This window comes from Ascaphus truei, chromosome 6 (assembly GCF_040206685.1).
Source record: "Ascaphus truei isolate aAscTru1 chromosome 6, aAscTru1.hap1, whole genome shotgun sequence".
Lineage (NCBI taxonomy): Eukaryota > Metazoa > Chordata > Amphibia > Anura > Ascaphidae > Ascaphus > Ascaphus truei.
The window spans coordinates 122,021,225-122,043,905 of record NC_134488.1 but is presented as its reverse complement, the minus strand read 5'-3'; the positions used below and the strand labels follow the sequence as shown (position 1 = coordinate 122,043,905).

Here is a 22,681-nt window from a genome sequence, read left to right as displayed (position 1 = left end):
CCGCTTCCTCCCGCTTCCAGAGCTCACCTCCCGTGGCACCTCCTCCCGAGCCCACCTCCCGTGGCACCCCCTCCCGAGCTCACCTCCCATGCCACCCCCTCCAGAGCTCACCTCCCGTGGCACCCCCTCCCGAGCTCACCTCCCGTGGCACCCCCTCCCGAGCTCACCTCCCGTGCCACCCCCTCCCGAGCTCACCTCCTGTGGCACCCCCTCCCGAGCTCACCTCCCGTGGCACCCCCTCCCGAGCTCACCTCCCGTGCCACCCCCTCCCGAGCTCACCTCCTGTGGCATCCCCTCCCAAGCTCACCTCCCGTGGCACCCCCTCCCGAGCCCACCTCCCGTGCCCCCAAGCCCACCTCCCATCCCGGGCAGCAGGGGATATCGGGGGCAGCAGGGGATATCGGGGGCAGCAGGGGAAAGCGTCCGGCGGCAAGGTAAGTCACCCCACCCAGTCACTGTCAAAGTCACTGTCAAGTGTCACTGTCACCCACCCAGTCACTGTCACCCACCCAGTCACTGTCAACCCCCAGTTACTGTCACCCAAAGTCACTGTCACCGTCACTGTCACCCACACACCCAGTCACTGTCACCCACCCAGTCATTGTCACCCACCCAGTCACTGTCACCCACCCACCCAGTCACTGTCACCCACCCACCCAGTCACTGTCACCCACCCAGTCACTGTCAAAGTCACTGTCACCCACCCAGTCACTGTCACCCACCCAGTCACTCTCACCCACCCACCCCCTGTCTCCCACCCACCCAGTCACTCACCCACCGTCTCCCACACACCCACCCAGTCACTGCCTCCCACCCAAGTGTCCCAGTCCCCCCTCCCAGTCCCCCCTCCCCCCCCACCCACCCAGTCCCCCCTCCCACCCACCCAGTCCCAGTCCCTTTACCTAGAGACCCCATTTTCTTTTTATTGACATATATACAATAGGCTTCTATACTATTTTTATACAAAGGGGATTTATTGTAAAATAAATCTCTTCCCCGTCTATTTTTAAAACATAAAGAATGTATAAAGCAGGCCTGCACAACTCGTAAAGCGAGAAGGGCCGAAATGCTCCAAGGAAAAAAAAATTGGGCCGCACGGGTAAAATAATCATCATCATCATCATCTCTCCTCCAGCACCTCTCATCATCATCCTCATATCTCCCCCAGAACCCCTCACTATCAACCTTTGCGATACTCCCCATCTATCTCTCATACCCCATCTCTCCCCCTCACCCACACACATAATACTCCCTCTCCACAAACACACAATACCCCCCTGCACACCACACACATCCCACCCCCCTACACCTCACATCCTTCTCCCCCTGCACCTCACATCATTCTCCCCCCTGCACCTCACACCACTCTCCCCCCCTGCACCTCACATCACTCTCCCCCCCTGCACCTCACATCACTCTCCCACCCTGCACCTCCAATCATCCCCCCTGCACCTCCAATCACCCCCTGCACCACCAACCACCCTCCCCTGCACCTTCAATGACCCCCCCCCTGCACCTCCAATGACCCCCCCTGCACCTCCAATGACCCCCCTGCACCTCCAATGACCCCCCCTGCACCTCCAATGACCCCCCCTGCACCTCCAATGACCCCCCCACACCTCCAATCACATCCCCCTGCACCTCCAATGACCCCCCCTGCACCTCCAATCACCCCCCCTGCACCTCCAATCACCCCCCCCTGCACCTCCAATCACCCCCCCCCTGCACCTCCAATCACCCCCCCCTGCACCTCCAATCAAGCCCCCCCTGCACCTCCAATCACCCCCCCCCTGCACCTCCAATCACCCCCCCCTGCACCTCCAATCACCCCCCCCCCTGCACCTCCAATCACCCCCCCCCCTGCACCTCCAATCACCCCCCCCTGCACCTCCAATCACCCCCCCCTGCACCTCACCCCCTGCACCTCACATCACTCTTCCTGCACCTCACCTCCCCTGTACCTCACCTCAATGCACCTCAGATCACCCCCGACACCGCGGGGAATCGCCGCAATTTTTTTTTTTTTAAAGTTTATTTTTTTATTTTTAATCTCATCGCGGGCCACACAGAGAGGCCGGGCGGGCCGTATGTTGTGCAGGCCTGGTATAAAGCTTTCCAAACATCTTATTGGTTAACAGGTTCTCCTGCACTCACAGTGTACCAAAATAAAAAAAAAGTTCTATTGCAATTAATGTGATTTATTTTTGCCCCAATTTGCACCACAGACACATTTCTACATGACCCATTTGTGGCATGAAATCTCCTACTGGCAGCAGAGAGATTAAAGCCGCTACAAATGGAGAACTATAATAATATGACTACAGATTTAGCCAGATTTATCGTCCCCGGAATCACAGGAAAAAAGCTCAGTTGCTCTGGGGCTGGAGCATTGTATCCAGCACAAAGCTTTTCGCATGGTCGGGGTCTGCCGCCGGGGCTGCAGACATGTACTGCAGGGAGAGCCTTGACAACCGCCTGCCAACTCTGGCGGGTCCACCTGTCTTCACCGGAAGACCAGACTCCAGGCCCAACTTCTGTAATTGACCGCGTGGCTGGGTCCATGGTCTCCTATGCCGCCGGATGCTGCTGGTACTGAGGGGCCCAGACGGTGCAGGTACTGCGCTCCTCCACCTGCTCCCTAATCATTCAGCACCCAGTTTAACCCGGTGGCAATCCCTGGCCACAGGGAAAGTACATTGGGCTACTGCTGTGTAATAATAATAATACAAAGGCAGGTTTTTCATAAGCTGGTTTATTTCCCCCGATAAATAAGAGGAAGTAAACACATTGCAAAGCATCAGTCACCTCTAGCCTGGGAAAAAAAGCACAACCTCAGCGCTATACCCCTAATAATGCGATACACACGTGCGTGAAATATTGTACAAGTGATGTAGAATACAAATACACATGATAATATTTAAATAAATATTGGTGTGATAAGTGACCTAAATAACACACGAAAACACCTTGCTCACCATGCATAAGAGAAATACAGTGACTGGTGCAAAGGGAAAACAATGGTGGAAGACACAACAAAGTGGCCACAAGGGGTCACTAAAAGTCCCTTAATGTTGCACTCTTGTAATGGTATAATATGATGTATACTTAAAGTAACAGTTAAATAACTGATACCACAAGATCCAAATTAGACGCAGACCAATTAATAGGTCCCACAACACCAAATGTAACAAGACAAAACAATTATTTAAGCTTTAATACAAAATAAAACCGGACGAAAATCATACAATGACAACTATAGTAAGTAGATAAAAGGTCCCCTTAGGGGCGAAACGGAGCTATAGTGGAAGGGAGTGCTGGTATAGTACTAAAAGTGCAGCCTCATAGAAGCTGCAGTAATGTAAAAACCAGAATGTGGTTACTCAACTATCTGCCTCACTATAATAACGTGCAGTAGAACACCAGCTAGATTACAGATAATCTTATCCTGCTAAAAATAGGAAATAGCAAAACAGATGTGGATGATAGACAATATTATGTCACAGCTGAATGCTATTCAAAATCCTAGTAATCAGGCAAAGAATGGTGTAGTACAGCGGTGCGCAATCTGTGGGGCGCGACCCCCAGGGGGGGCGCGAGACTGCCGACGGGGGGCGCGGGGTTTACAGAGGCCCCGCGCGCTTCCCGAAGGCACTTAAATTAAGTGCCGGGGGAGCTGCAGGGCCTCTGTAAACCATACTTACCCGTGGCTCCGGCGGCTTCCTCCCGGCGTCGCCATGGCAACGCGGCGGCAAAATGACGCTGCGAGGTCATGTGACGTCACGTTGCTATGGCAACGTGACGTCATTACGCCGGTGCGAGGGTAAGTTGGGGTTGGGGGGGGGGGGCGGGAGTGAGGGGACAGCCGGCAGGGGGGCGCAGGGAAAAAAGTTTGCGCCCCCCTGGTGTAGTACATAACCAAGCTTGGTGTAAATCAGGAATTGGTGTATATATAATGTACACAGTATGTAATCAAAGCTGTAGTCTGCCACATCCCATAGGCTGCAGTAAGCAGGAAGTATACAACCTGACCGCCGAGTGGATGGAAGCAGCAGTGTTTCAATTGCCTGGTAAAAAAAAAAGCCAGTTAGCAGGGATAGCTGTGTGTGCACGCTCCATCTCGCCAGCTGTGACCGTCAATGTGATGATGTCACTATGCCCCAATTGAAACACTGCTGCATACTGTGTACATTATATATACACCAATTTCTGATTTACACCAAGCTTGGTTATGTACTACACCATTCTGTAAAGATTCTGAAGTCCTGCATCCAGGAGGTCACGAGGATTGTCCAGATCCTTTGTTAGTCCTTAGAGAAAAAGGATTGTCCTCCTCGGCACTGTTCTTCTTCAATCGCTGCCCAGTGTAATACAGCAGGGCCCCGCTCATACAGCAGGTTCCGTTCCAGGCCGCCGCCATAAAGCGGAAATCGCCATAAAGCGGGACCCTACTGTACTGTATTGTACCTTTGAAAACAGAGATGCAGAGCTGTAAACCGACTGTTTCGCTGACAAATGGCATCTGACAAGGAGTTGCGCACGCGCTAAAACTGTTGTTTAGTGACAGCCGGATACTTTGCTGCTGTGCGCGTCATGCCGAAAATCGCCGGAAAAACGGAACAAGCACCGAACCTAATGAATATGAGTATACATTGGGAAGCGCTGTATGAGCGGAACGCCATAAAGCGGAGTGCTACTGTATATAAAAAACAAAGGGAAAAAAACAGTGTGTAATGACACACTTTGTGCTTGTTCAATGTTTTCCTTGGGTGAATACACCTCCCCCCCCCCCCCCGATTATAAAATCACAATGACAATAGACCAATGCCCTGAATTAGATTATAGTCATTTTAAGACAACAAACAGGAGAAATACTTTGAGGATATAGTATATTGGTGGAAGATCACCTGCAATGTGAAAAGTAAATAATTTCCCCCTTTAGTTGCACCCTTTACGCAGTGAACATGAATGCAGACAATAATCTGGATTTATAAAAAAAAAAGCTCACACTGTACAGATGTTTTAAGTTGCAATCACCAATTGATGGTGAATGGATGCAGCTAGTATGAAGTGGTCTCAGTGATAATAAAAAAAGAGAAAAAAAGAAAAAATTAAAAAAATTTAATAAAACATATAAAACAGACACTAGGAGTGACCTTGGTCTTCATTGCACCGAAGGAATAGCACTGCGGGGGGATCCCATGGAGACAACTCAGTGCGATGGTAGCAGACGCTGTCCCCAGCAGCGTAAACGGTTGCTTGTTCTTCAGCAGGGCGTGGGGCCAGTAAGTCTTGTTACATCTGTATGGGAATTGTTCTTACTGAGGAGGTTAAGGTGGCTATGGGGAGTGGGCAGAAAGTAGAAGAAATTACGAGGGATAGAAGTGTGCGAGATTATAAAGAATCCAGGCACACCATACTGCTGCTTTCTTTGGTGTGCAGTCATCCTGACCATAGTTTTCTATCACATAATGTAAGTCCATGTTGACTACGTGGTGCTATTGCAGAAGTCCCTTTCTCTTGAATGGGCTGTTACATGTCTTTTGGTGCCAATGGAAGTCGTATGAAATGGCATCGCTTGGGAAATATGGGCCAGTATTCCAAGTGTAAACGGATAGTACGCCTTTAAAGCAGCAGTCCAAGCTGCCATTTTTTTAATTTGTATTTTTTCCTTCTTTAATAGGTGCATCAATACAATCCACACAACGGTAAGTAATTACCCATCACCTATTCTGCTGTGATCGATTGGCAAAGATTTGATTCGTGGGTTCACTAAATGTCTATCAGTGCAGCAGAAGAGGGCCAAATATGCAAAGTTCTGTGGGGAAGATACAACTAGAACTAGATACAATTGGTGCACTGCTAGAGAGAGGGCAGGACTTAAAAAGGTGTGTGCTAGAGCCTGCTTCAGAAGAGGAATGAGATGTGACTTTGTAAATGGTTGCTATAGAAACAAAAAATGCTGGTTACATTATAATACATTAAAAATGTAATTCAGAGTTGTTGTTTTTACTTTTCTAACTGCTACAAGTATTTTCTCATAGTACAGATCTGATTTATTAAAAAAAGAAAAACACATGTAGGATATTGCTTGGTCTGCAGCTTTAAGTGTTCCTGCGGATTTGAATGAATGACTAATCCTGCTTGACTTCTGATAAATGAATAATATAAGGGCAAGGGGAAGTTCTCAGCTCTTTATATTCTCTGTCCAAGTTTGTCTAGAAGCCAGTGTGCATGGCAGAGTCCCAGCCACACACGCATGGCATGCTTGCCTCCCTCAGTCTCCCTCTGTCTTGCATGGCATTAGCCACCATGATGACCTCACAACATAATGGACATCTGTATAACATTTTTCGAGACAATATTCCCCATATCACATTGAAACGATATTGTAATATCTGGAAGGTTCTGCTTCCTTCCCCTCCCACACAAGGTTGTGATTCTGATCTACTTAACCCCTTATTTTCTGAAACGCCTGCAATGCTTAGTGTAAGAATTCATGCATTAGCACTGAACAGCGATGTAACAGGCAGAGGAACAGAAGAAGAGCGATCCACCTCTACCGTTCCCATTACCAGTGACGCCGCGATCACATGATCACCCTGAGGGGCAGTCACGTGATTGAGATGTGCCGGAGCACAATGTTTTATAATGGAGTTGCCTTGCAAAAGCACCCAGTCCATAAAAGCAGGCTATATACAGCACCATACAGGAAATCTTCCCACGGGGAAGTAAAGAAGCGGTGCACAGCAAAAACAAAAAGCTGTATAATTACTGAAATTATAAACAACAGTATGAATTTATATCATAATAAAGATATTATTAAACCAAATGAAAAGGACTAATTACAATTTTAAGATTAAATGAAAGGGGAATTGTTGTGTATATTGGAAAAATAATAATAATTAAAAAAAAAAAAAAAAAAAAAAATATATATATATATATATATATATATATAAAATGGTAATGTCATAATTGCATACATAAAATGTATTTACTTATTCTACCAAACAATTATAGGCAGATATAAATCAAAAAGAAATTATAAGCAGATATAAAGCAAAAGTAAACAGAGTGAGAACAAGGCGTTCATCAGAAAGGAAATGATTCTTCAGAACATATTGCAATCAGAAGAATCAATAAATATGACACAATGTAAATTATATAAACTCGAAACATAAGAACATTTCAGAAATAATATCTACGAACCAATTTGTACAAACCTGGTTAATATAAACTTCAATGTCCAAACTCCTATAATTATGAATAAATATTAACTTTAAATAAATGACTACAAAATTACAAGATAGTAGAGAAATATCAACTTTACATTGTATCTTATTACAAAAAATGCTTACATTCCCAATCAATATTTAGACCCCCTAGTGTGAGTATATCTAAAGTCAAGATCCAAAACATGTCCCTCTGGTTCAATGTATTCAGGCGGTCTCCTTTTCTGATAGGTACGGGAATGTGTTCAATGGCACTGATAGTAAATGAATTCATATTTCCCTTAGGGCACTCAGCAAAGTGCCTAGACACAGGGAATCTTTTAACTTGTTTTTAATGTACCTTAAATGTTCCATTATCTGCAATTCTAATGGTTTAATAGTCCTACCAATGTAATTCTTTCCACACCCTTATCTCAGAACATAAATCATAAAACTTGTGTTACAAGTGTAGCCCTGTTTCCTTATGAATACAGTATGGTACAAATGCTGTCTAACCTGTTGGCTCGCAGGGCCTAAGCCTCTGCCACGAGAGCCTGGGGCAATGTATATGTAGGGATTATCTCTTACCAGGTGCAGCGCCTCCACCTGCGATGGCTCCGAGCAGAGCGGGAGTTGTTCCTCACAGGACAATAATACAGTACTAATCACACAGCATATAAAATAAACAGTAGCTTTACTAGCGGTAACCACAACCATGCATTTAATTCCAGTAAATGTTACGCTTCAAGGAGACACAATAACTAACGCGTCTCGCAGGTCGCGACCCCTTCACCGTGTTCCTGTCCAATACCCCACACCATAAACCCCCAAGGTGAATGTATGTGTGTGACTGCGCAGCCACTAATATGTACAGTGTTATAGTTGGTGCACTTTATTGGATATTACCTGCCGAGCGCTCCTGTGCGCGGGCCCGCAAACGGTCTTCACAAAGGATCCGACGACGTAGGGCGGTCTTTGATGTCCTCCGGGGCGATCCCACCCGGTTGGCTGATGATATGCCTGAAGAGGTCTGGTCCCAAACCTCTGGGATGGTGCTGTGACAGTCTCTGTGTCTTTAGCAGCTTCAGTACTAATGTGACAGGTTCCTATTCTAGGGCCCGTCCCTACATTAACTCTGACTGACTGTGACTCAGGATCTATCTGGGCCTGGGGGTATACAGGTCTAGTGTAGAGGCTACTTGCCTCTCTACACGCGGAGCTCCTTCCTTGTCCCCCTCCCGATCTTCTCTGCCCAACGTGCTCCCCTGCACAACCTCCAAACCTCTCCCTGCTCAGTCTCCTCGCCCTATTGGCTCCCGGCCGTCACCTGGTCCTGCTGAGGCTCCTGGGACTTGTAGTCCCCTACTCTAAACCTCCTCTGGTTGGTCAGTGCTTTGCGCGCTCTCGCAACCACTTGCTGCGCATGCGCGACCTCACTGGTGTCGCCGTTGCCTACAGGACTACTGCACATGCGCGAATACAGAAATGGCGGCGCCCTGGACGCTCGGGCGGTCGCAAAGCCTCCGGTGCACTGGAGCGCTCCCTGCAACCTTCCCTGACTCTCTCACCACAACGGAGGTGAGGGTCAGTCTGGGGGACCTGGCTACACAAGTCATAAAACTATTTATTTTATATTTATCTTTAGTAACTCTGAACTTGATGTTCTTTATTGATCTGCCATGTATACAAACACTGCAAAAAGCCCCATTTGAAAAACCTTAAGGGAGGTGAAAAACGTTTGTTCTTAGTCACTGGTGATGCACCATCCCGACTCTTGCATTCTTCTCAAGGATGTCTTCTTTCTACCCCCTTTGTATCTAAAGCTCTCTCCCGCCTTAAACCTTTCTCACTTTCTGCCCCACACCTCTGGAATGCTCTTCCCCTCAATACCCGACTAGCACCCTCTCTATCCACCTTTAAGACCCACCTTAAGACACATCTGCTTAAAGAAGCATATGAATAGCACTGGATAATCATGGACCCATGATACATAAAGCTTGGCCCCCTGCAGACGCACTTACTAGAATTCCCTCCTACTGTCTCTGTACGTTCTCCCTACCTATCAATTAGATTGTAAGCTCCTCGGAGCAGGGACTCCCCTTCCTTAATGTTACTTTTATGTCTGAAGCACTTATTCCCATGATCTGTTATTTATATTATCTGTTATTTATATGTTATGTATTAATACTGTGAAGCGCTATGTACATTTACGGCGCTATATAAATAAAGATATACAATACAATACATACAATGTGAACAGACTGGGTGATAGGTGTGCGGATAATGTTTTAGCACATTTAAATACACATTTTGGTCTTTCTGGAACGATTGATTTGAGACCTACATCCAGTTTAAGAACGTACGAATGTTTTGTAATGATTGACTTTATATCATCAACATGTCTGTTGTCCTGTTACAAAAAACAATGAAGTTCCATCATAATTGCTCATGTGGGCGCCGTCTGCTTCTGTTATAAACCTAGACAATCAGTCCCAATAGTGATAAACTATTAAGTAAAATGCAGGTTCAGAAATCGCATGGAGACGTTTTACATTCAGAGTCTGCTGTATTATTTATTAGGATTTTTTTCTTCTTTTTTAATATTTTAATGTATTTATTATCCTTGTTTATGTTTGGCATTATTTAGTTTAGGTTTAGCTACTTATTGAAACCGGATTTAAGGGGGCACTAGGACAGTGGCCCGCCCAAAAATGTGTGTCCATTTATTGGCCCCTTGTGGCGCTAAGGCAAGGGGTGGCCTATAAGAATGGATAGGGTCGTGGATAAAGTCCTCTTCTTATGAATGATAACCTCAAGAGAGGGAAGACAAAACATACAAAACACTGCAATAGTGCATTACCCAAGGACTATATATGGTAAAAGAACAGAGCAATTTATTATGACAAAAATGCAAAAAATAAAACAGCATACATAAGTATATCAATTTTAAAACAACTCGGTGCGGCAGCACCTGATTGAATAAAACTTGCTCCGCCGTGAGAAAAATTGGAATCCTACTCACCAGAGGTGGCTAGGACATGCGCATTTGGTTTTTGTTCTTTAGCTGGTTGACCCCGCTCGCCGTGGGGTGAAATATATCAGCAACTCGAGGAGATCCGCCTTCCGTGCTCGGAGTCAGCTGCTACCAGAGTCTCATCGATCGGCTCCTCTGCTGACGTCACCTCCGGTATCTTGCTGCTACGGTGTCCCTGCTGTGCCAAAAAACGTCCAACGCGTTTCGAAACTCCTAATTGTGGGTTTCTTCGTCAGGGATAGATGATACATGAATGTGTACGCCTATATATACCCCCAGTTCTTTCAATTTGGGCAATTAACATCATTAGATCACTGAAAAAACGGCCGGTGATACCGTTACCTCCTATGATGTTTTAGATAGATAGAACAATGACTCGTTTGTAATACAACAACAAAAGATAAATACTAAAATGCAATTATCAAAATATTAGGATATTTAGCACTTAAATACTAGGTCGTCCTGTTCCTCCATTCCGTTTTTGCTGGCTAATCCCTTTTGTTGTGGTATAGCGGAGCTCATATTCTAGTCTTCCATACCCTTAGCACTTGCTCATGTGCCTCCCCGAATTTGGGTTTTTGATGGTATTTATGTGTAGCTACTGAGCTGGACTTGAAAGATTTGCTAATTAAATGTGAATTTCCCAGTATTGGTGTGCGGAAGATAATCAATTTATTCAGTGTCGTCAAGGAGCTCCAGCTCTATGCGGCCATCTTGTAGCGTGCCAGGCCACGTCCCCCCTCATATGATTTTTATGACCTAGGGCCTCATGCAGAGAGCAGCGCTATTTACAATCTCGCCATGTTCCGGCGAAAATCGCGCAAAAAACAGCGCCATTTTTTTTCTATTTGAAAATCTCGCCGCGCGGCTGGCGAGAAACTACATCTCGCCAGTCTGAAAAATATCCAAATTCAGAAAGGCGCGCTCGCCATCTAGCGGCTGTTTTTGCCGCGATTTTCTTCAATTTTCTCCGCCAACTAAAGTTGGCAAGAAGCAGGAGCTCGCCGGCTATAAGGGAAAAAAAAATGCGCAATTTTTTTCTCTCCCTTTCAGCTGCGCGCATCTCCTCATTTACAATTCTCCACATGCAGTAATGCTAAAAATAGCGGATTTCGCCCATTTCTGCATATGGAGAATAAAACTCTCCATTAAAGCTACATTTTCTTAAACTCTCCAATTTATTCTAGCACTGCTCTCTGCATAGGCCCCCTAGTCTTCATTTACATTTTTTCCCCTGTGGATGGTAATATAGTTTTTATATTTAGTACAGTTTTTGTTATTTATTGCAGACAATAATGTAGCAGCTTGGATGGAGGGTATGATATGGGGACTAACAGCATCAGTAACAGTGTGTGCTTTTTAATTTGTTTTGTTTTTTCCTCACAGCCTCTGACCTCTTCTGTTTGAGCTGTTCTGCCTCTCAGGTCAACTGCAGCTCTCTTTTACCGGCGGTGGAGGCACACTTTGGGTGGTCCAGTTCTATTGCTCCCCTACAGCTGTCGCAACAGTGAAAGATGCGCTTTGGGGGGTTGGGGAGTCAGACCGCTGCTCCGTCTCTTTCCTTCAAAGGTCAGCTGCGGCCATCTTGTTTTCCGATTTTATCGGGGCCTGTACCGGGAAGCCTAGCGCCTCCCACCACCCGGGGGAAAGGTCCCTCGAGTTCACCACGACCCCCGCAGAGCCCAAACCACGGCCCTCATTGAGGAAGGGGAGAGAATCCACTCGCCTCCGCGACACTGATGCGGAAGGGCCGGGAAGAGGATGGCTGCCCTAGGCATATTGTAATTGCAACCCCCCTCTCCCGACGGCGGCCATCTTGTGGTGGAGCTGGGAAGAATTGGGGCCTGAGTTCCCCCATTCCGTCTCCCCTTTACGGGCAGTCTTGCCTGCCCGGGGGGTAGGGAGGTCTATTGGAAGATTGCTTCTGCCAGGGGAAGCTGGTCTCGCTGCCTCCGCAGCCAGGTAAAATGTTTTTTTATTTATTATTGTTGTCAGGCCTCTGTCCTCTCCTCTCTGGGATCCCCCAGACACTCAGTGGACTGGGCAGCTTACCCTACCTTTTCCGCTGGTCTCTGTGAGTCTGCATCCTCCTCAGGTTCGCCGCACTCTATCTTTTATAGACCGCAACTTGTTTTTCGCTCTTGGCGGCCATTTTGTATTTTCGGCAATGCTTAAGGGGACGCAGATTTATTGTTTATTGATTTCAGACCCTCTTAAAATTCTGTTATTTCGGGTCTCCCTACGCATAGTACGGGGCTTCCCCCAGCTAAATTTATGTTTGATGGGATATACGTGTTATTTTTTTTACCATTTAAGGGGAAGGGACAGAGCTGTCCTGCAACACTTCCTCTTCGTTTGGTCTTTTTTTTTTTTTTTTTAATGGGTAGAAGTGCTATTAGCCATCTTTACTTAATTACACTTTTACCCATTACTGTTGTTGGTACAAGGGGTGGGTGAAGATTGTAGTTACCCCGGGTGTCCTGCATGTACGCGCGCGGGGGAGGGAGCATTGCGGGTAGTTGAGCGCGCGGGTATAGTTTTTTTGTTTACTTAAGCGCCGAGCGCGGGTGAGCATGTGTGCCCACGAGCGCCGCGTGCACAGCGTGAGCGGAGACTTACATATAGCTATATATGTAAGTAACCACCCGAAGCGCCGCCTGCTCAGCGCGCTGAGCGCTAGCAGGGACGCAGCCTAATGTGGACGGGAAGGACAGCTGCTGGGCGCACTGCGTTTGGAGCTGAGGATGTGACCGGAGTGTGCCATAAATCACTCCGTCTGATACCAGCGGGTAAAATGTGAGTTTGTGTCCTTTCCCCTCTGTGTTGTGTGTCTTTTTAGTAAAACATATTACACTGTGTTGTTTTGCCTTTTCTTCGCATGAGGCTTGCTGGGGAGGATATTTTACCATTACACCCAGTGCGTTTTCCCATAGAGGAATTTGATGTGTGAGACCACTGTCAACTCTTGGTTTTCCATTTTACTTGCACAGGTTTTATTCACTTATCAAAATTATATCACCACGCAGTTTGCCTGTACACTTTTTGCTTGGATTCCTTTGCAATTGTGTTTACCCAATCCCTTTGGTTACATTAATGCTGAGCAGGGACACTGATGCAATTTGGCGACCACATTTCCCCACAATTCTCCTCTTCTGTATCTTGAAAAGGATCCAAGTTAGGGATTGAAACATTGCTACTTTCTAATTAAATGTATTCACTTATTGAAAAATAAACTAAAATTACATTTACGTTATTCCTCGTATTAGTTTTGTGAGCAGACGTTTTCGTAAATGAACTTTGTCACAAATAAGTACAGATTTGTATTGACAAATGCTCATGTGGGTGCCGTCTGCTTCTGTTATCAACCTAGACAATCAGTCCCAATATTAATAAACTGGTACGTAGGTGAAATGCAAGTTCAGAAATCGCATGGAGACATTTTGCATTCAGATTCTTCTACAGTATATTATTTATTAGGATTTTTTCTTCTCAATAAAAAAACGTTTGTAATATTTTAATGTTTATATTGTCCCTGTTTACATTTGGCATTATTTCATTTAGGTTTAGCTACTCATTGAAACCGGATTTAGGGGGCTCTAGGATAGTGGTCCGGCCAAAAATGTGTGCCCCTTTATTGGCACGCCTTAAAAAAAACTTGGCGATCCCTGGCTTGGACTAAGATCCGTGGATTAGTTTTCTGTATATATACATTAGAGTTATATCTATGGATTTCGTGTTTTGTATGTACACATTAAAGTAAGATCGGTGAATTATTTTTCTGCATGTACGTATATGTAACACCCTTCCTCCTGTCCCTCCCTCCCCCCTCCCTGCAATGGAGATTTGTGTGTTACGGGTGTTTTGGTGCTAACTTGTCAGCTCACAGCAGACCTGGACCTCCGCGTTGGTAGGATGCCCCTTCCCAGGATCATGTACAGTAAATGACACAACCACACAGCAGTAATAAACAGTATCTTTACCAGTAGGTCCAATCCTGATGTAGATACAGCAATACACAATACAGTAGCTAAACACCCGAACAGCGACAGCAATGACAACAATAATAACACCCCCCCTTCCACGTGGGTCCCGACCGTACTCGATCCCTTGAGCACTCACAAACGGAAAGTGTCCTGCAACAGATCCCTTCCCAATGAATATGTGAGGGCAGCGCTACCCTCCACGGTGTATGAATGGTGCACGTTGGTACCTTCCTAGTTACAGAAGTATAACTAGGGAATCCTGATAAGCACAACAGAATTCGCATACGTGATCCCACGTGACAGGGCCTCCCAACAATTCTCTTTGCGCCTTACTTCCAGCAACCACAGAGTATTATCTCCAGTCCTGGGGAATCCTCCTCTGCAAGTCGTCCGTTCCACTGATCCATGATGACTAACTACGGGGTGAGTACTGATAGAGGAATTCCAAATGAGTCCTGATATAGGGCCTTCCCTACCACACACAATCTAGGGTGGCTCAGGGCCTTGCTCGGGCCTTCGGGAGTTCCTGGCCTAGTCCCAGGCATCCTTACTGGCTTCCAGTACAAAACCTTCTCCACCGAGGTCTCCAGCAGAACTGCCACGCCGTCCCCTGTACTAGAGGATATCCTGTCCCTGGAGGGGATATCCACTCCCCCTTGTCCTTAGGAGCACCAACATGGCCGCCATGTCTCTGCATGTAAGTCTGAAGAGCAACATCAGTTCCCCCTGGAGGTGTGGTGGACTACCCTGCTACATATACATTAAATAAAGTGTAAGATCTGTGAATTAGTGCTCTGTATGCAGGGGCAGATTTCCTGATAGGCCCAGGCCTAGGGCAGCAAAAATGTCTGCCTCAATATACAATTGCCACACTCTCAGGCTTATCGGGCCTAATGAGAAGGCACTTACATGTGGCTGCCGCCCCCTTCTCCTTCCGAATCGCAGTGCCAAACGACAGCTCGGACTTTCACCAACACGGCGTCTTGTCACCGTGGCAATGTGACGCCGTGTCACATCACATCGGTGATGTCTGCTGTGTCATTTTGGTACTGCGATTCGGAAGGAGAAGGAGGGTGGCAGCAAGGAGGAGGCCGCCACTACAAGGTGCCATGGGGCGGCGAATCTTGAAATCCGCTGCGGTCTGTATGTATACATTAAAATGTAAGATGTATGAATTAGTGTTCTGTATAGTACAGTATGGAAGGGAAGGGGAGGGTTAATTCCCACTTGTGATGCTAACCAGAAGTAGGCAATGTTTGATCATGATATAAAAATATAAACATCTTCATAGCATAGGACAGTTCATAAGACTCAGAATTCCAGATAGTCCAATGTTAAACACACTCCCATAGATTATGCGTCTAGCCATATAGGTAAGTCTTATGTGGTGGTCTAGGTAACCGTGTGTAGGACTGATCACATAAATGAAGTAAATGGATTACTCACTGCTGACCTTGGGGATATCCTGGTCCTGTCCTGCGTGCTCCTACCAAGGAACAATTGAAGAGAGTACAGGGAAAACGACGGTGCATCTGCTGCTGCTGCTGAAGATTGGAAACCACAAACTGCAAACCACAAATTATCCTAGGTGCAAAAATTTATTTTAGGGCATAATAACAGCCAAAAAGAACACTCTGACGCGTTTCCCGTGGCATCCCACGCTTTAAGATAAAGCGTGGGATACCACGGGAAACGCGTCAGAGTGTTCTTTTTGGCTGTTACTATGCTCTAAAATAAATTTTTGCACCTAGGATATTTTGTGGTTTGCAGTTTGTGGTTTCCAATCTTCAGCAGCAGCAGCAGATGCACCGCCGTTTTCCCTGTACTCTCTTCAATTGTATTGTACAGTATACATTACAGTGTAAGATCTGTGGATTAGTGTTCTGTATATATATATATATATATATATATATATATATACAGTGTTCGACAATCATATACATTTAAACGCCCGGGGCGAGAGGATTTAACCTCCGGGCGAGTAAATATTGGCCCAAGCAGCACACGTGTTTGTTTTTTTTTAAATTTCCTTGCTCGCGTTGAATTTTTACTGCTCGCGCTGAAAAAAAAACAAAAAAAACCCTCCCCCTACCTGACTGCTGATTGGCGCGCTCTCCCAGGCTTTCTGGGCACGCGGCCAGGCTCTATATGAGCCCGCCCCTAACGAGCAGCCATTCTTTTCCCATGGAGGACACAGTAAGTACCATCTGTGATTTCCCCCCCTCCCCTCCCCGGCGCTCCTGCTGCCCGCAGTTATGGAGATGGGAGCGGGTTTGCCCCTCATGTCCCTGCTTCCCCCCCCCCTGCTTCACCCCGGTCCCGTGTCATAGAGCGCGGTGGGAGATGGGAGCGGGGATGTCTTCTCATGTCCCCGCTTCCCCCCGGTCCCGTGTCATAGAGCGCGACGGGAGATGGGAGCGGGGATGCCCCTCATGTCCCCGCTTCCCCCTGGTCATGTGTCAGAGACATGCGGCGGGAGATGGGAGTGGGGATGCCTCATCATGTCTCCGCTTCCCCCGGTCCCGCGTCATAGAGCGCGGCGGGAGATGGGAACGGGGATGCCCATCATGTCTCCGCTTCCCCCTGGTCCTGCGTCATAGAGCGCGGCGGGAGATGGGAGCGGGGATGCCCCCTCAGGTCCCAGCGGAGCAGGATATGGGCATGGGGGGGGGAGCGTGGTGGTGCTGGTCGCAGCCTTTCCAAAAGGTGTGTAGAGAGAGAGAGTGTGAGCGTGTGTGTGTATATGGGAGAGTGTGTGTGTGTATATGGGAGAGTGCGTGTGTGTATATGGGAGAGAGTGTGTGTGTGTGTGTGTGTGTGTATATGGGAGAGTGTGTGTGTATATGGGAGAGTGTGTGTATGGGAGTGTGTGTGTGTGTGTATATGGGAGAGTGTGTGTGTGTGTATATATATATATGGGAGAGTGTGTGTGTGTGTATATATGGGAGTGTGTGTGTGTGTGTGTGTGTGTGTGTATATATGGGAGAGTGTGTGTGTATATGGGAGATTGTGTGTGTGTGTGTGTGTGTATATGGGAGAGTGTGTGTGTGTGTGTGTATATATGGGAGAGTGTGTGTGTGTGTATATGGGAGAGTGTGTGTATGTGTGTATGTATAAGGGAGAGTGTGTGTTTGTGTATATATGGGAGAGTGTGTGTGTATATATATGGGAGTGTGTGTGTGTGTGTGTGTGTGTGTGTGTGTGTGTGTATATATATATACTAGCTGAGAGCCCCGGCGTTGCCCGGGATGTTTGTGGTGTGGGTGTGGCATTTGGGTGGGGAGTGGTCCACGCGGCCCATGTGCGGTGGTAGTGCTGCTGTGGCTGTACTGATGGTGATTGTATTGGTGTGGTGATTTGGGAGGGTTTGGTGCTGATGTGGGGGTGCGGATGTGGGTGTGCCGATGGGGGAGGTGCAAAGGTGGCGATGTGTGGGTGCTGATGGTGTTGATGGGGGCTGGGAATGGTGGGGAGGCGAGAATGCCAGTGTGCTGGGGGGGCATACCGGTGTGCTGATGTGATGGTGCTGGGGTGTGTGTGTGTATACATGTTTGTGTGTATACATTGTATGTGTGTGTGTGTATACATGTGTGTGTGTGTGTGTATGTGTACGTGTGTGTGTATACACGTGTGCGTGTATACACGTATGTGTGTGTATACACGTGTGTGTGTGTATACACGTGTGTGTGTATACACGTGTGTGTGTGTGTGTATACACGTGTGTGTATACACGTGTGTGTGTGTATACACGTTTGTGTGTATACACATGTGTGTGTGTGTATACACGTGTGTGTATACACATGTGTGTGTATACATTGTGTGTATGTATATATTGTGTGTGTGTGTATACACATGTGTGTGTATACACGTGTATACATGTTTGTGTGTGTGTATACATGTTTGTGTGTATACATTGTATGTGTGTGTGTGTGTATAAGTGTGTGTGTGTGTGTGTGTGTGTGTGTGTGTGTGTATACATGTGTGTGTGTGTATACATGTGTGTGTGTGTATACATGTGTGTGTATATACATGTGTGTGTGTATACACATGTGTGTGTGTACACATGTGTGTGTGTACACATGTGTGTGTGTACACATGTGTGTGTATACACATGTGTGTGTGTACACATGTGTGTGCATACACATGTGTGTGTATACACATGTGTGTGTTGTATACACATGTGTGTGTGTGTATACACGTGTGTGTGTGTATACATGTGTGTGTGTGTATACATGTGTGTGTCTGTATACATGTGTGTGTCTGTATACATGTGTGTGTATACATGTGTGTGTATACATGTGTGTGTGTGTATACATTATGTGTATGTATACCTGTGTGTATACGTGTGTGAGTGTATACGTGTGTGTGTATGTGTACAGGTGTGTGTGTGTATGTCTCCATGTGTGTGTGTGTATGTCTCCATGTGTGTGTGTGTATGTCTCCATGTGTGTGTGTGTACGTGTACATGTGTGTGTGTGTACGTGTACATGTGTGTGAGTATACGTGTACATGTGTGTGTTTGTGTACGTGTCTACGTGTACATGTGTGTGTGTGTGTGTACATGTACGTGTGTGTGTGTGTGTACGTGTCTACGTGTACATGTGTGTGTGTGTCTACGTGTACGTGTGTGTGTGTCTACGTGTACGTGTGTGTGTGTGTGTGTGTGTGTGTGTGTGTACGTGTGTACGTGTGTGTGTGTGTGTGTACGTGTTGTACGTGTGTGTGTTTGTGTCTACGTGTGTGTGTTTGTGTCTACGTGTGTGTGTGTATACGTGTGTGTGTGTCTACGTCTGTGTGTGTGTGTGTGTCTACGTGTGTGTGTGTGTGTCTACGTGTGTGTGTGTGTGTGTCTGTGTCCCTGTGTGTCCTTTGGCCCGTGACTCCGCCTCAGGGAAGGGGGGTGTGTGGGGGGGGAGGTGGTGGGAAGGGGGGGGGGGGTGGGAAGGAGGGAGGTGGGGGGGAAGGGGAGGTGGTGGGAAGGGGAGGGGGTGGGGGGGAGGTGGTGGGGGGGAGGTGGTGGGAAGGGGAGGGGGGTGGGGGGGAGGTGGTGGGAAGGGGGGGGTGGGGGGAAGGGGGGGGAGGTGGTGGGGAGTTGGGAAGGGGGGTGGGGGAGGTGGGAAGGGGGGTGGAGGTGGTGAGGAGGTGGTGGGAGGTTGTAAGGGGGGAGTGAAGGGGGGTGAAGGTGGGGGTGGAGGGGAGGTGAAGGGTGGGGGTGGAGGGGAGGTGAAGGGGGGGGGTGGAGGGAGGTGAAGGGGGGGGTGGAGGGGAGGTGAAGGGGGGGGGTGGAGGGGAGGTGAAGGGGGGGGTGGAGGGGAGGTGAAGGGGGGTGGAGGGGAGGTGAAGGGGGGGGTGGAGGAGAGGTGAAGGGGGGGTGGAGGGGAGGTGAGGGGAGTGGAGGTGAAGGGGGGGTGGGGGGTGAAGGGGAGGTGGGGGGGGGGTGAAGGGGAGGTGAAGGGGGGTGGAGGTGAAGGGGGGGTGGAGGGGAGGTGGAAGGGAAGTGGAGTGAGGGAGGTGAGGGGTGGGTGAGGGGAGGGGAGGTGAAGGGGGGTGAGGGGAGGTGAAGGCCGCTCCCTCACCCGTCCGGCCGCTCACTCACCCGTCCGGCAGCTCCCTCACCCGTCCGGCCGCTCCCACGTGGATCTGAGGCGGGAGGCAGCTTGTTGTGGCCGCTCCCCCGCTGTGTCCCGGGCGCTCGCTCGCTCCGCTGACTGTAGCGGCGCCGGGGGGGGGGGGGGTGGAGGGGAGGTGATTTGAAGGGGGGTGAGGGGTGGGTGTGAAGGCCGCTCACTCACCCGTCCGGCCGCTCCCACGTGGAACTGAGGCGGGAGGCAGCTTGTTGTGGCCGCTCCCCCGCTGTGTCCCGGGCACTCGCTCCTCCGCTCACTGTAGCGGCGCCGGGGGGGGGTGTTTGAAAGCGCGGGAGACACGGGGAGAGGAGGACGTGCGCGCGGGTGTGGAGGCTGATTTCGGGGAGGAAGAGGCGGAGACGGGTATGTGAGCGCCCCCCCCCCCCCGGGTTATACAATGCTGCTAATGTACACCCCCCCCCCTATTTTGTGTGTGTGTGTGTGTGTGTGTGTGTGTGTGTGTGTGTGTCCCTGTGTGTGTCCTGTGTGTGTGTTTGTGTCCCTGTGTGTGTGTTTGTGTCCCTGTGTGTCCTTTGGGCCGTCACTCCGCCTCAGGCCAATGAGAGGTGTGCGGGGGCGGCCCAAGGGACCAATGAGATTTCCCCTAGGGACACCGGACATCTCAGCAGGCAGGCAGGCAGGCAGGCAGGCTGGCATGCATGCATGCAGGCAGGCAAACATACAGTGCTTTCACTAATATAGTATAAGATTGTGTGTGTGTGTGTGTGTGTATATGGGAGAGTGTGTGTGTGTGTGTGTATATATGGGAGAGTGTGTGTGTGTGTATATGGGAGAGTGTGTGTATGTGTGTATGTATAAGGGAGAGTGTGTGTTTGTGTATATATGGGAGAGTGTGTGTGTATATATATGGAGTGTGTGTGTGTGTGTGTGTGTGTGTGTGTGTGTGTGTGTGTATATATATATACTAGCTGAGAGCCCCGGCGTTGCCCGGGATGTTTGTGGTGTGGGTGTGGCATTTGGGTGGGGAGTGGTCCACGCGGCCCATGTGCGGTGGTAGTGCTGCTGTGGCTGTACTGATGGTGATTGTATTGGTGTGGTGATTTGGGAGGGTTTGGTGCTGATGTGGGGGTGCGGATGTGGGTGTGCCGATGGGGGAGGTGCAAAGGTGGCGATGTGTGGGTGCTGATGGTGTTGATGGGGGCTGGGAATGGTGGGGAGGGCGAGGAATGCCAGTGTGCTGGGGGGGCATACCGGTGTGCTGATGTGATGGTGCTGGGGTGTGTGTGTGTATACATGTTTGTGTGTATACATTGTATGTGTGTGTGTGTATACATGTGTGTGTGTGTGTATGTGTACGTGTGTGTGTATACACGTGTGCGTGTATACACGTATGTGTGTGTATACACGTGTGTGTGTGTATACACGTGTGTGTGTATACACGTGTGTGTGTGTGTGTATACACGTGTGTGTATACACGTGTGTGTGTGTATACACGTTTGTGTGTATACACATGTGTGTGTGTGTATACACATGTGTGTGTATACATTGTGTGTATGTATATATTGTGTGTGTGTGTATACACATGTGTGTGTATACACGTGTATACATGTTTGTGTGTGTGTATACATGTTTGTGTGTATACATTGTATGTGTGTGTGTGTGTATAAGTGTGTGTGTGTGTGTGTGTGTGTGTGTGTGTATACATGTGTGTGTGTGTATACATGTGTGTGTGTGTATACATGTGTGTGTATATACATGTGTGTGTGTATACACATGTGTGTGTGTACACATGTGTGTGTGTACACATGTGTTGTGTGTACACATGTGTGTGTATACACATGTGTGTGTGTACACATGTGTGTGCATACACATGTGTGTGTATACACTTGTGTGTGTGTATACACATGTGTGTGTGTGTATACACGTGTGTGTGTGTATACATGTGTGTGTGTGTATACATGTGTGTGTCTGTATACATGTGTGTGTCTGTATACATGTGTGTGTATACATGTGTGTGTATACATGTGTGTGTGTGTATACATTATGTGTATGTATACCTGTGTGTATACGTGTGTGAGTGTATACGTGTGTGTGTATGTGTACATGTGTGTGTGTGTATGTCTCCATGTGTGTGTGTGTATGTCTCCATGTGTGTGTGTGTATGTCTCCATGTGTGTGTGTGTACGTGTACATGTGTGTGTGTGTACGTGTACATGTGTGTGAGTATACGTGTACATGTGTGTGTTTGTGTACGTGTCTACGTGTACATGTGTGTGTGTGTGTGTACATGTACGTGTGTGTGTGTGTGTACGTGTCTACGTGTACATGTGTGTGTGTGTCTACGTGTACGTGTGTGTGTGTCTACGTGTACGTGTGTGTGTGTGTGTGTGTGTGTGTACGTGTGTACGTGTGTGTGTGTGTGTGTACGTGTGTACGTGTGTGTGTTTGTGTCTACGTGTGTGTGTTTGTGTCTACGTGTGTGTGTGTATACGTGTGTGTGTGTCTACGTCTGTGTGTGTGTGTGTGTCTACGTGTGTGTGTGTGTGTCTACGTGTGTGTGTGTGTGTCTGTGTCCCCTGTGTGTCCTTTGGCCCGTGACTCCGCCTCAGGAAGGGGGGTGTGTGGGGGGGGAGGTGGTGGGAAGGGGGGGGGAGGTGGTGGGAAGGGGGGGGGGGTGGGAAGGAGGGAGGTGGGGGGGAAGGGGAGGTGGTGGGAAGGGGAGGGGGTGGGGGGGAGGTGGTGGGGGGGAGGTGGTGGGAAGGGGAGGGGGGTGGGGGGAGGTGGTGGGAAGGGGGGGGTGGGGGGAAGGGGGGGGGAGGTGGTGGGGAGTTGGGAAGGGGGGTGGGGGAGGTGGGAAGGGGGGTGGAG

General features: G+C 48.4%; 1 long non-coding RNA gene across 2 annotated transcripts in view; it reads left to right on the top strand.

The window, feature by feature from the left end:
• The first annotated feature begins 11,566 nt into the window (after positions 1-11,566).
• Positions 11,567-22,681, top strand: part of LOC142497810 (uncharacterized) — a 129,708-nt gene continuing 118,593 nt past the window's right edge. The window contains exon 1 of one of the 2 annotated variants that reach the window (XR_012802324.1): positions 11,567-12,204. This is a non-coding gene — a long non-coding RNA (uncharacterized LOC142497810). The remainder of the gene's footprint in view (positions 12,205-22,681) is intronic. The other variant, XR_012802325.1, reaches the window with a different exon arrangement.